The sequence below is a fragment of the Globicephala melas genome, chromosome 2 (genome assembly GCF_963455315.2).
Source record: "Globicephala melas chromosome 2, mGloMel1.2, whole genome shotgun sequence".
Taxonomy (NCBI): domain Eukaryota; kingdom Metazoa; phylum Chordata; class Mammalia; order Artiodactyla; family Delphinidae; genus Globicephala; species Globicephala melas.
In genome coordinates, this window is record NC_083315.2 from 176,860,728 (window position 1) to 176,874,486 (window position 13,759).

Here is a 13,759-nt window from a genome sequence, read left to right on the forward strand (position 1 = left end):
CGTGTCCTATCGTGCCTTCAGGTGCCACAGGGGCATCTGTGGTCCCAGGCGGAGCCCCAGAAACCCCGATCAGCGTCGGGGAGACAGTGGGCACACTTCCGTCCCCTGCTGCGGCTAAGAGCTACCGCTTCGGCCTGCGTGCCAGGCCCCCCGCCCCCCCAGCCCCTCCCTGCCCGTCGGAGCCAAGAGTCGCCTGTCAACGTGATCAGGGGAGCTGACCCTGGCTTTGGGTTACCGTCCTCCACGCTTTGTGTCTTCACTTCCAGCCCCAAGTGTCCGCATGTGAAGACTTTTGAATACTGCTTCAATGGATTTGCTAGTCGTAGGGCCATTCAGTATTTTAATTTCTTCCAGCCCATTCTATTTTTCTAACGATTTGTCCATTTCATCTATGTTTTCAGAAATGTTGACATATGGTTGTTTACAGCACTCTCTAATTACGTCTCTTTTTAAATTGATGTTTGCACTTCAGAAAATTTAAATGTATATACAGTAAGATTCACTCTGCTGCGTTCGGGCCTGTAGGTTTTGACAAACGCACACGGTTGTGTATCCACCAGATGCTACAGAAGAGCTCCATCACCCCCAATTCCCTCCTGCTGCCCTTGGGAGACAATCCCTCCCTGACCCCCAACCCCTAGCAACCACTGATCGATCTCCCTCTCTCTCAATTTGTCTCTTCCAGAATGTCACGTGAAGGGAATTATACAGCCTTTTGGGTCTGGTGTCTTTCCCACAGAAAAGGCACTGGAATTTCATCCCTGCTGGGCACACGGATAGCCCCTTCCTCTTACGGCATCCGTGGACGGACCTCAGGGGTCACCTCCTCACCAGCTGGAGGACACCTGGTTTGTTTCCAGTTTGGGGTGATCATAAATGAAGCTGCTATAAAGATTCATGCATAGGCTTTTGTGTGAACATAAGTTTTCCTTTCTCTTGAGGAAATACTGAGAGTAGAAGTCCTGGGTCACCAGATGGTGAGAAGTGACCGCGCTCTTCCACGGGGCCGCACCACTTTGCGTTCTCACCTGTGATATGTAAGAAATGTTTGCTTCACAATTTCGTCAGCATTTGGTGTTGCCATTTTATTCATGTCACTAGCTTCCACCATTCTCATGGGTATGCGGTGGCATTGCACTGTGATTTTAATTTGCATTCCCCTAATGGCAAAGGACGGGGAGCATCTTTCCATGTACTTATTTGCCATCATCCGTGCTGTGTTCAGATCTTTGGTGCATTTTTTGAGGGGGGTGCTGCATTGGGTCTCCATTGCTGCGCATGGGCTTTCTCTAGTTGCGGCGAGCGGGGACTACTCTTCGTTGTGGTGTGCGGGCTTCTCATTGCGGAGGTTTCTCTTGTAGAGCATGGGCTCTAGGCTCGCGGGCTTCAGTAGTTGTGGCACGTGGGCTCAGTAGTCGTGGTTCGCGGGCTCTAGAGCGCAGGCTCAGCAGTTGTGGCGCACGGGCTTAGTTGCTCCGCGGCATGTGGGATCTTCCCGGACCGGGGCTCGAGCCCGTGTCCCCTGCATTGGCAGGCGGATTCTCAACCACTGCGCCACCAGGGAAGCCCCTGGTCCATTTTTAAATCGGGTTGCTTGTTCCTTTACCGTTGAGCTCTGGAAGTTCTTTGTATATTCCGAATACAAGTCCTTTATAACTGATACACGGTCTGCAACCATTCTCCAGCAGTCTGTGGCTTCTCATTTCCTTTTAAATCTAAAATTGTACCTTCTTCTTCTTCTTCTTTTTTCCGGTTCGCGGGCCTCCCACCGCTGTGGCCTCTCCCGTTGCGGAGCACAGGCTCCGGACGCGCAGGCCCAGCGGCCATGGCTCACGGGCCCAGCCGCTCCGTGGATGTGGGATCTTCCCGGACCGGGGCACGAACCCATGTCCCCTGCATCGGCAGGCGGACTCTCAACCACTGCGCCACCAGGGGAGCCCCCGTGTCTTCTTTTTGATTCACATTGTTTAATCTGTGTTTTTTCTTTCCTTTTTTTGTGTGTTTATTTTTCTCAGAAGTTGGTCTGTTTTGTTGGTTGATTCTTTTCAAAGAACTAACTTTGTCTCCACGGACCTTCTCCATCACACCTTTGCTTCCTATGTCATCCATTCCCAAGCTTATTTTTATTTCTGTTTTCAAACTTTCTTTGGGCTTATTCTGTCCTGCCCCGCAAAATCTTCTTTTTTCCCCCCAACATCTTCTTTTTATTTGATTTACAAAATTCAGGGACACCTTTGCATTCGGTATAAAATCTCCCCTCCTGCCCCTTTGCCTCCCCCACCCCACGCCTCCTGAACTTCCTAAGACGGGGATGCAGCTCACAGACCCTGCGGCTTCCTTCTCTTCCACACATGCAGCTGGATACGTAGTGCTTTTTATTCTCATTCAGTGCTAGGTATTTAAAAATTCCTATTATGATCTCTTCTTTAGCTCACGAGCTTTTAGCAGCATGTGTGTGTGTGTTACAGTGCTTGTCTATAAACATATCCCCTACACTGTATTATATTTTCAAACACACGGCACAGTTAGAAGAATTGTACAGGGAAACCCCACATACCCACCACCTACGTGTTACAGTGCACAACTCACTGTCTCTTTCATTCATCTCTCCATCCATCCATCCACCCATCCACCCCTCTGTTCCTCCCTCCTTCCTCCATCCATCCATCTGCCCACCTCTCTATACATCCACTGTGCCCCCTCCCTTTTCCCACTTTCTTGAGAGCCTGGCTACAACTGGGGGTGCTGCTTCCACACCCCGTGCCCTGGTAAATGGGAAACCAAGGACAAAGACCTGATGGCTGGATCCTTGGGGCTGCTGCCTGCCCACCACCCACCCAAGGGCCCACTGTGGGCTCAGGACAGGGGTCTCAGACATTCCAGGGGCTCAGAGGTTGCCTCCTAGGAGCAGGCAAAGGCTGAACCTTTCTCTGGACTGTGCAGGGTGTGGACAACCCTGGCCTGCGCGGTTAATCCTGTACCGCACAGGCCCTGAAAAGGGTCCTCTGAGGGTGACAGTGAAGCCAAGCCTTGCAGGGTGAGTTCAGGGAAGGGCTCAGGAAAGACTGGGACACGGGGTGGGAGTGAGGTGGGCAGGGGAGGGGAGGTGAGCAGGCCCTGGGCATTGCAGGGAGTGATGGCCGGGCTCGGGCAATGCCACAGCGAGAAGTGGGCTATCCAGCCGACTTGCTCCTCCCTCCGTGGGGCTGGACCCTGGGAAGGCAGGTGTCTGGGGAGGGTCCCAGGGCTGGAGGTTGGCAGCGCCCCCCAGAGGGAGAAGCCTGCTTTGCAGGGCTGGTTCCTGCAGCTGAGCCTTGGTTCAGGGTGGGGGTCACTACTCTAGGCTGGGCTCCCCCCACCTCCTCCCCCGGCTGCTCCCCAGAGTGGCCAGGCCCTGGTGACAGACGTGCCCTCCCAGCTGTCCAGCCCCAGGCCCAGGCCCCCACGGCCCCCAGGCTCAGGGCAGAGTCCTCTGGTCCCAGATGACCTCTCCTGGCTCAGCCACTTCCCCAGTGAGCCTGGGGCCCACCTTCCCCTCCTCCAGCTGTGCCAGCTGTCAGCCCTCTCCGCCCTCCAGAGGCCCAGCTTCCCCGCAGCCTGTTTCTCTTCGGAACAAGGTGGACCAGCAACCAGGGAATTCTCTTCTCTCCCCGCCCCCACCTCCATTTTCATAGGGGAGACAAAGGCATAGCCTGGGCCAGGTGCTTAGGGTCACCTCACAGGGACACAGCTGGGGACCCCAAGTTCCATCCACCTAATGCCCCAAATAGCCGCCTCCCTGTTCCCCTCACGCACAGAAACTCCAAAATGAGGCGAGGAGTCCGCATCTCGGGAAGCCGCGGGCCGGCCTGGGGAACCGTATCGGCTCCGCTCCGCCGGCCCCATCGCGCCGCCTGGTGGCCATGGAAGACACTGCGCCCTCCGGGCCTCGCTCCCGAGCTGCCTCTCGGCCGCCGGCGGGCGCGGGCGCCTCCCTCGCCTCGCGGCCCAGAGCCCCTGTCCGGGAGGCGTCGGTGACCGCGGAGGAAGGCGGAGGTGAGGTCCAAGACCACCGACTCAGCCAGTGCTCAGGGCTTGCTTCTCCCCCCAGGGCCGCCAGCGTTCCCATCAGCAACCCAGGGGGTACCCCTCAGCCCCCCCCACCCCGGGCACAGGGACACAAAACCCCACCCCCGCCAGATGCGCTGCAGACCTGGACCCTTCGTTTCCCCCGCAGTGAAACGGACGTGCGGCGCCCAGGGGCACGGGGAGGGGCGGGGCATCCACCGGCGGGAGTTGAGGGTTCCGGGTTCTCAGCCGTCTCGCAGCCCCTCCCCCATGGGGGATCCCGAGATTCCCGTCTCCCTCCCCTCCTCCCCTCACCCCGTCTAGACCCTGAGCCTCCTCGCTTCTCCCCAGGCCCCCGTCGCCCTGAGCTTCCTTGCCCCCTCTACCCCGGCCCCCGCCCGGACCCTCCCAGCCCCTACCCCCAACTCCCTGCCCCTTTCACCCCCGACCCCTCCTCCCCTACCCCCTTCCATCCCTCCCCCGACCTAGAGCCGCCGCTGCCCCCTCCGATCTGCGGCTCGCCCCGGGCCCGCCGACGGGGCAGCCAGGCTGCGGCGCGCACCCACCCTCGCCCGGCGGCGGGCCTGAGCGCGCCGGGGCCTGTTGAGGCCGCCGGCAAAGCAGCGCCGGGGCGGGCCTGGGGCGAGCGAGGAGATTTCGGTCTTGGCGGCCCGGAGGGGGCTCCAGGCAGCCCCCGAGGGAGCCAGGGCGGACAGAGAGGAGGCGCGGGGCAAGCGGGCGTCCTGGGTCCCCGCGCGAACGCGCGCCGGAGAGGACCGCGACCGGGTTCCCAGGCAGGACCCCATCCCGGGCACAGACGGGGTTCCCCGGGGTGTCTTTTATTTGCACAATACTCTGCGAGGTAGGTACTGCTATGGTTCCCATATTCCAGATGCGAAAATCGAGGCACAACTGGGATTCGCACCCAAGATGCAGACGCCGCCCCCAACTCACGTAGAGGTTTGCTCAGAAACAGTTGGTGGGTCATGACCTGGGGGGGTCGTCACCGAGCCCCAGGGTCTCACCTGTATGTCGAGCAGGACCCGCCCCCCCCCCCTTCCAAGGTGGTGAGAATTCCCGGCGCATGTGCCGGCACCCAGGGCCAGGGGCGTCCACTTCCGCAGTCAGAGTCCTCCTGTGCCAGCCCTCCCCGCCCCTCCCCGGGGGAGCGGCAACCCCTTGGGGCGCGGAAACTAGGAGGCGGCGGAGGGGAGACCGGCTCCTGCCAGGGCCGCTCCGGGGGTGCAGGGCTGGGCCCCCGACCCCGCCCTAGGCCCGGGGGCCTCCCCCGCCCCCTCGGGAATCCAGCTGTCCACGGGGGCCGAGGGGGTCGAGGAGGTGGCGAAGCCGAGCGTGCTGACACACGCGCCTGGAATTCCCGGGGCGGGGGGGAGCGCCGGCCTCCGCGACCCCTCCGAACTGGGCCGGCCCCAGCCCGCGGGGGCAAGAGGAGGCCGGCTCCCCGACGGGGCGGGGCGCGCAGCGAGTGTCTCCTCCCCTCAGGGCCGCCAGGCGCGGTGCCTCCAGGTGCTGCAGCCCTGCCGCCCTGCGCGTTCCCACCCGCACCTCACAGCCACCGCGCCACTGGTGCGCATCCCAGCTGCCTCGGTTGCCCGCTCTGTGCCAGGGGCGTTCCTTCCATCACTGCAGGGGTCACCAGGGTCTGGGAGTTGATACATGGACGGTGTCTGGAACGGTGTCTGGTGAACCCCCAGTGAGGGGGGCTTATTACAGCTGCCGTGGAGGAGAGACAGGCCGCGGGACCCAGCGACAGAGCCCCGTCCACACCCCTTTGGGTCGGCTCACACGTGCTTGTGTGGGGATGGGTCACACAAGGGTGTGTGCCCTGTGCTCCTTTGTGTGTGACGGTGTGGGCCTGTGAGTGCGTGCTCACGCGAGCATGCACGTGTGTCCATGTGCCCACAGGAGTGTGAGTGTGTACACACACACATGTTGGCCACTTCCATGGCGAGTTGTGCAGTGCAGTGGGGGGTCATGGGCGCCACACACACGCACACACACACACACCCTGTCAGCCATCACCAAGGAGCACTTTGCCATCTGGGGGTCCAGGCGTGTGTGGTGGGCCCAGCTCCTGGGGAGGGCAGGCCTGTGCCCCAGCCACAGATCCAGCTCATCCTCCAGGCCAAGGGATCCCTGGGCTGAGGTGACAACAGAGCCCGGGAAGGGGAGCCAGCACAGGAAGACCCCAGTCCTGACGCGCTGGCTACTGGCACCAAGGATGGGGGGCGCTCACCGAAGGCCAGGACTGACTGGTCCCAGGGAGGAAGGGTCCTCTGGGCAGAAATGCTGGGGAGCTGGTGGCCTTCAGGGACACTGTCACCAGAACCAGAAGAACTGTGGTGCATGGAGCCCCCTCCCTGGAGGATGTGCCCCGCACCCACTGGCAGTGGGAAGAGCGGGGGTCTCAGGCTACAAGCCAAGGCTTGTGCTTTTGCCCTGTGTCCAGAGGCCAGGCAGGTGTCCCCGAACCCCAGCCCAGCCCTTTACCCAAAGGCCAGCGCGGCCCCATGGACTGGCCCGGCCCCTCTTCGGCCTGTGAGCCCCGCCCTTCCAGGCTCCGCTCTGTGCTCCCCCCCGTGGTTTTGGGGGCCGGTGGATGACCCTGGGTTCCGTCCACCCCAGCCTCATCCCTCCTGCCCCGACCATCAGTCTGCTGGCTCTGACCAGACAGGCAGCATGGTGCCTGTGGCAGGACCCCAGGCGGGGGCGGGGAGGCAAGGGGGGAGCCCGGGCGGACAGGGAGCCCCACCACCCATTCACTCACCAAAGCCCCGTTCAAAAGGCACTGGGGGCCTCCCAGGCCAGCGCGCTGGTGGCTGCCCAGGGACGGGTTAGAGTCAGGGTGGGCCTCTGAGGCTGGAGGATGGGAAAGGCCCCCCGAGGCGACACGCACTCGGGTCTGAAAGGGAGTGGGCGCTGCAGTCTCCCGAAGACCTCGGGAGCCTGGCCAGCGCTTCTCCCAGCCTGGACTGGCAGAGGCCTCAGACTGACCACATCCCACAGCTGAGCACCCGCAGGGCGTCTGCACCCCGCATAGCTGGGGCTGCCCTCCTCTCATGTGCAGACCCAGCCCTAGTCCCTGCTTCCCCTGCGGGCATCCTCCAGGGGACCGTGTGCCTCGGCCCTAATGGCCTTCAGCTACCCGCAGGATCCGCTCCAAACTCCTGGCCGGTTGTTTGCAGCCTCCCCTGCACGGACCAGCCCCCAGGGACGCTGCTCCGGCCCAGCAGCCCCACTGCCTGTGGCCCCCACAGCTCAGTCCCCAGGGCCTGCGCACTCCCCTGCCCCTCTCCCCATCCCCTCTTCAGGTCCTTCCTCACCCACCTGGCAAAGGCTCTTCCCTCACCCAAGGGCAGAGGGCAGGTGGCTTCATACCACCAGTGGCCACCAGGGGGCGCCATGTCTTAGATGTGGCGTTGGGGTGCATCAGCGCCTCTTACCTGGGAGCTGGGAGTGGGGACTGGGGTCAGAAGAGACTGACCTTTGGCTGCCGCCTTCTGGGCTTCTTGACGGCTCTGCCAGGTGGTTACTGTGAGCCCACTCCCCAGGTGAGGAAACTGAGGCCGGAGACGGGGATGCCACCCAGCCTGGCTCTTGGGAAAGTAAGGTTCGGGTCTCTAAGGGTTCTCCAAGTCCACCTTGTATCTGCTGTGTTGCCTCCACCTTGCTGTGTGACTGGGAAAGTCACCTGACCTCTCTGGTGCTCAGTTCCTCCACCTGTAAAGTGGGGGTGGGAAGGCATTGCCTTGGCCGGGCAGGGCCAGCCACTAGTCAGAGCACGGGGCTCTGCCTCCAGCCCGCGCTGGCTGGTCTCTGTCCCCCTCCTCTGGAGCAGGGCTCCACCCCCCACTCCCAGCACGGGTGCCTCTGAAGGCTGCCACCTCAGCAGGCCAGGCCTTGTGCCCGTAGGGTGGGGGTCTGCAGGGCAGTTCAGCTCTGCTCCAGCCAGCAGGGAACAGACTCTTCCAGGGTGCTTCTGGGGCTGCAACCAGGACAGGCGAGGTCGCCTTCCTGCCAGCGAGCGAGTCACCGCAGGCTGAGTGCATACGTGTGTGAGCGCATCTGAGTGTGCCAGGATCCTGGCCCTCAGTGTGACCCCTACTGGGGCGGCCCACCAACACCCTCTGCCTTCCGAGGCCCCTGTTTGCCCAGACGGGGCAGGCTCTGCGCCTCCCCTGGGTGGTAAGAGTGACCCTGCCGTGAGCAGAAGAGACCCAGGCCCCACCCACTGCCTTGCACCCTGGACCCCACTTTGGCCCCGCAGAGGCCCTGACCCCAGGCTGGCAGAGGGTGCTGCCTGCCCAGGTGCTGGCAGCGGCAGGGTTCCCATGCTCCCTAGTGCCAGCCTTGGCACTCCAGCCCTGCCCCACCCTTGCCTTGTGGCGACCAGGGCACCCGGAATGTGGCTGTGGATTCCGTCCCCCGGGGCCACAAATTCCTGTCTCAGTGGGCGAGGGTGGAGGATGGCTTTCCACCCTTTGATCCTTGCCAATTCCAGGGAGCTGGGCACGCCCAGGCCTTGCCAGCCAGGCCACAGGGGAGGCTGGGAGGGGGGCAGGGGGCAGGTCTCAAACCCCTGCTCCCCCAGGCTCTGAACCCCAGCTCCCAGGGCCCAGCCCTGCTCCCCAGACGCCCCAGGGAGTTCCTGCCCGCCGGAAGGTGGTCCCTGCCTCTCACCTGGGGGCCCAGATCTGCTCCCCGCCTTCAGCCTGTGAATCTCCGACACCAGCCCTGCCCCTCCCCCAGCCCAGCCCGGGGTGTCCGGAGGCCCATCCCCCCTGCCCGCTGGGGCTTGCCCTGCTCACCTCCACCCTCACGCCCCCCCAGGACGCCCTGGCCTCACCCTTGGCCACAGTGGAGCCCGCGCTGATCCTGGGCTCGTCACCCCCAAATGTGCTTGTTTCCTGCCCTTCCCCCACATCCTCTCTGAGCCGCTGACAGTTGCTACTCACTCAGTACAGTGGGTCACCTATGCCACGTTCCAGCGCCACTGAGCGCCCTCAACCCTGGGACAAGGGGCGCCCTCTGAGCCCGGGTTGGGGGACAGAATCTCAAAACCCCAAGCGGGAGGGCTGGCGGAGGGGTCTCACCGGGAGCCGGGAGCGGCGTGGGGCTGGGGGCGGGTGGGCGCCTCGGCTCTGCCTCCTCAGCCAGCTGTCCCTGGGTTTCCGCACCTGCAGATGCTAATTGCCATAATTAGCACCCCTCCCAGAGGCCAGCGGGCCTTGGAGCTGGCCTGGGACCTGCTCCTTCAGCCTCAGCTACGTGCCCCCAGCCAAGGAGAAGGGAATCAAGGAGGGCTCCACGGAGGACGGGGAGGGCCCGGCCTCAGAGCCACACCGCAGGGCTCACAGGGAACCTTCGGTGTCAGTCACTCTCCTACCCACCTGGTGTGTGCACACGCTCTCCACCCGGTCAGGCCTTGCCCCCGACCCCTACCCAGCCACAGGACTGCCAGAGACTTGGGGTGTCCTTTCCCAGCCGGGTGCCGCCCTCTGGGGACACGGAGAGGACGGGGCCAGGCCCTCAGGGTCTGCACGCAGGGGCTGGGGGAGGCATCCTGCGACCGGAGCAGCCAGGGACGCTTCCTGGAGGAGGGGGCACGGCAAGGCCCCTTAGGTGCAGGAACGCATTCTTGAGCAAAACCAAGGTGGAAAGATGGAGCGCGGCGGGGCCCACGGACAGGCCAGGGCCTTCCACGCGGCCACGCACCTCATCCCAGCACAGCGGCTGGGCCGGCTGGGCCTGCGGATTCCTGCGCCACAGTCGGGCACTTGGCCGGCGCAGGGGAGGGGCGGGAGGACTGAACCCCGATCCCCCCACACCTGACCGGGCCCGGGGACAGCACGGCCCCCTGGCCAGACAGGGCGGCTCGGGGCGCCTGGCGGCGGCACAACGCAACATCCCCTAGCGTGTCGCGGCGGGCCCGGCACACGGCCGCACTCCAGCGCACGCCCTCAGCCCGCGCCCCGGCCCCGCGCCGCGCGCATTCCTGGCGAGGCCAGGCGCCACCGGCGGGAGGGCGGAAGGCACCCCCCGGGAAGAGGTGAATTCCTCCTCCAACAGCGGGGACCCGAGGCCGTGTCCACCTCAGGCCTGGGCCCCGGGCACGCTGGGGGTGGTGACGGGGCCGAGGGATGGTCCCCAGAGGGGTGGAGTGACGGCGCCAGGTGGCAGCCGGTGGGATGGGCGCTGCTGAGCCCGGGGAGCCTGTCCCGACGCTTCCCAGCCGGCGGGGCTCGGGCAAGGAGCGAAGCTAGAGCAGAGGCCGAAGCGCCGGCGGCCCGTGTGGTCGCGCAGGGAGTGGCCGGGGTGGGGAGTCCGAGCAGGAGCTGGGAGGCTTGATGCAGCTGGTGTCCATCCCTTCAGCCGTGCCTCCACGCCTCCGTTCGTTCACTCAACACGCACCCGCTGGGCGCCAGCGTCCTGCTGTGAGCTGGGCCAAAACATCCTCCACGACCAGGGAGGATGCGCATCCTCTCTGCCTTCAAGGGAGGGGGAATCTCCACGAGGTCTGCAGGGGCCGCCAACAGCCGGGTGCGGAGTGCGGCAGGGCGTCCTGGGGCCCTGCTGGGAGGGGGGCCCACCAGGGAGGGCTGGGCCCTGGGGACCAGCTGCAGGGCCGGCTGGGCTGCAGGGCTGCTTCCCCCAAGCGCCCAGGTCCTTTGTCACTCCCATGTGCTCAGCTCACCTGCAATGACCACTGCCCACCCCCCAGGCCCTGGTTGGGCATTGGACACACCCGCAGGCCCCAGAGGGAGGGGATAACAGAAGAGGGGCTGGGGGAGAGCATGAGAATGGTGGCACAGAGGAGAGAGAGGCCGGAAGTGCGGAGAGGACAGGAGAGTCGGGGTGAGTCTTGAGGGGTACAGGCAGGGACCCCAAGGAGTGAAGGTCGACCCCTGAGAAATGTCTCGTGTGGTGCCCAGGGCAGAGGGTGAGCGCCAGCTTGCAGGTGAGGCTGGGCGGAGAAGCCTGGGCTGCCGCGCGGCCGTGAGGGCAGTGGGGGCCACGGGAGGCGCTTGAGCAGGGGAGAGAGGTGGTCAGATCCGACAGACGCCGTGAAAGCACGATGTACGGGGTTGCAAATAATCCATCTTTCAGGCTGGACCCAGGTTTATTGAATAAATGCCCTAATATTGGGTGTGAATTACGGTGGTTTCCAGGTTTCCAGTTAGTGGTAGTTCTGCGTGGAGCATCGCTTTCCATTCATCACTGTTGCGTTTTGACTCAGGAGGACAGATTTTTCTAGAAATAAGTGAGGATTCCTGACGGTGGTCACCTGCTGGCTGGTGAGCCTGCGTCAGCGTCGCACCCCTCCAGTGGCTGACGTGCCGTAGGGCTTCCCCTGCCTCTCTGCCCGCCACGCCTCGATCCTCCCCCCAAGCCTCTTCTCCGTCACTAGGACCTGACACAGCCTCCTGGGTGACTTTCAGGAACCCCCAGCTCCGATCTCCCTCGTGTGCCAGGGACCCTGCCCTCTGTCCCCAGCCCAGCCTCCTTCTGAGCACTGATGGGGTGCCAGCTGGCCTTGGGACACTCCCTGATCCCGCCCCCCAATTTCAGAGGCACCCCTCCCCTGGCTGCTCAGGCCAGAGCCTGGTGGGAGTCATTCCTTCCTGTCCAGCCTCCTAAACCTCCATCCATTCCAGCACACCCCAGGTAGTCCTTCCTCACCTGCCCCCTCCCTGCCCTATTCCAGCTGCCAACACAGGCGCGCATGTGACAGAACCCTCCCCTGCTTTAAGGCCCACCATGGCTCTCCAGTGCCCACAGGAGCAAACCTGCGCTCCCGTCAAGCCCCTGCCCAGCTGTGTGCACACACCCCTCCTATGTCCATCCTCCATGCTGGGGGACACAGTCTGACCTAGACTCAGGGGTGGCTGTGAAGATGTTGAGGGCCCTGGGGCCCAAGTGAGGAAAAAGCTAAAGAGGCAAGGGCTCAAACACGGCCAATTCTGCAGACCCTGTCCTGACGCTGCCCCGCTCCTCCCCCGCTCCAGACTCACGTAGCCATGGCACGCTCCGCCCACAGCCCATACCTCCTCCCTGCCCCCGGCCCTCGCCTCTGGCCTTCCCAGGGCCCCAAAGCTCTTCACATGTCACCCCTGAGCCTGAGTCAGACCCTGTGTCCCCAGCTGTGGCAGGGGAAGCCCTCACCAAGGGTCCGCAGAATGGGGCCCTCAACCAAGGCCAAGGCCCGTGGCTGGGACTCACATCCCAGAGAGGTCAGGTGACTGGCTTGGTGTCATGCAGCCAGCCCAGGGTCCAGGTGGCTGAGCAGAGGGGAGATCCCCTGGCCTGCCCCCTCCAGGCTCAGGGAGGAGCTGACTCCAGATCTCCTGCAGGGTCCAGGCCCAGCCCCACGCCCAACGTGCACACACACACAGGAAGCAGCTCTGCTGAGCCAGATGGCAGACGGGCATGCTCCAGCACGCCCTGGCATTCCTGGCCAGATGGTCTGGGAAGAACCAGTCAGGCCTGGTCACACCACAATGTCTCTCTCAGGAACTCAGACCATGGAGAGCTGAGCAGAAAACACCAACATGGCCCACTGACCTGTGACCAACTGTGTGGGGCAGAGGGGCCAGGACGTCCTGTCCCAGGAGCCACAAAGCCCAGCATGGGATGGGCAGCCTTGGGGAAGGCCAGGTCCCAGCACCATGGATTAGGAGACTAGAGCTCAGCCCATGGATGCACGTGTTGGGGGCCAGGGCAGCTCCATCCAGCCGTGGGCCAGCTGGGATCAAAGGCAGACCCAGAGGGGCCACAATGCCTACAGAGCAGAGACCCACCCCACTGCTCAGAGCCTCCTGCAGGTCTCCAAACCCACAGAAATTTGGGCACCAGAACCAGCAAGTGTCGCCAAGGTGACAACAGCCTGAGGGCAGCAGTATCACCCGCACAGACTGGCCCCAACCCACAAGCATGGCAGAAAAGTGTCACCTATTCCAGTTTTCTGTTAAAGCTTGGAAAGATATTTCAGGGCTTTTTCCCCCATAAAGGACTTGTGGATTTCAAGATTAACTCCTGAATATTTTACAATTTTTGTTCTTTTTTTGTTTTGTTTTGTTTTTGCGGTACGCGGGCCTCTCACTGTTGTGGCCTCTCCCGTTGCGGAGCACAGGCTCCGGATGTGCAGGCTCAGCGGCCATGACTCACGGGCCCAGCCGCTCCGCGGCATGTGGGATCTTCCCAGGCCGGGGCACGAACCCGTGTCCCCTGCCTCGGCAGGTGGACTCTCAACCACTGTGCCACCAGGGAAGCCCCAATTTTTGTTCTTTTTGAAAATAACACCTTTCCTGTTATATATGTATTTTTCAGTGACTTAAAGGAATACCACTGACTTTTGTATTGGGCAGCTCTGTTAAACTCTTATTAGTACTAATAGTTAATCTGTTGACTATTTTGGCATTTCAGTGTAAGTTAAAATGTTATTTGAAAAGACGTGATGATACAATTTTATCTCCCTTCATCTAGTTTCCAAACTACTGATTTCTTTTTCTTGTCTTATTACATTGGCCAGGACTTTCAGAATAATATTGAACAGTAAGTGTGAGAATGAACATTCTTACATTATTACCAACCCCAAAGAGAATGCATGCAAAGTGTCTCTGTTAAGCTTGCCACAGATTTGAGGGAAATAGTCCTTATTAGTTAGGAAAAATCCCTCTAGCTTCTATTTCCT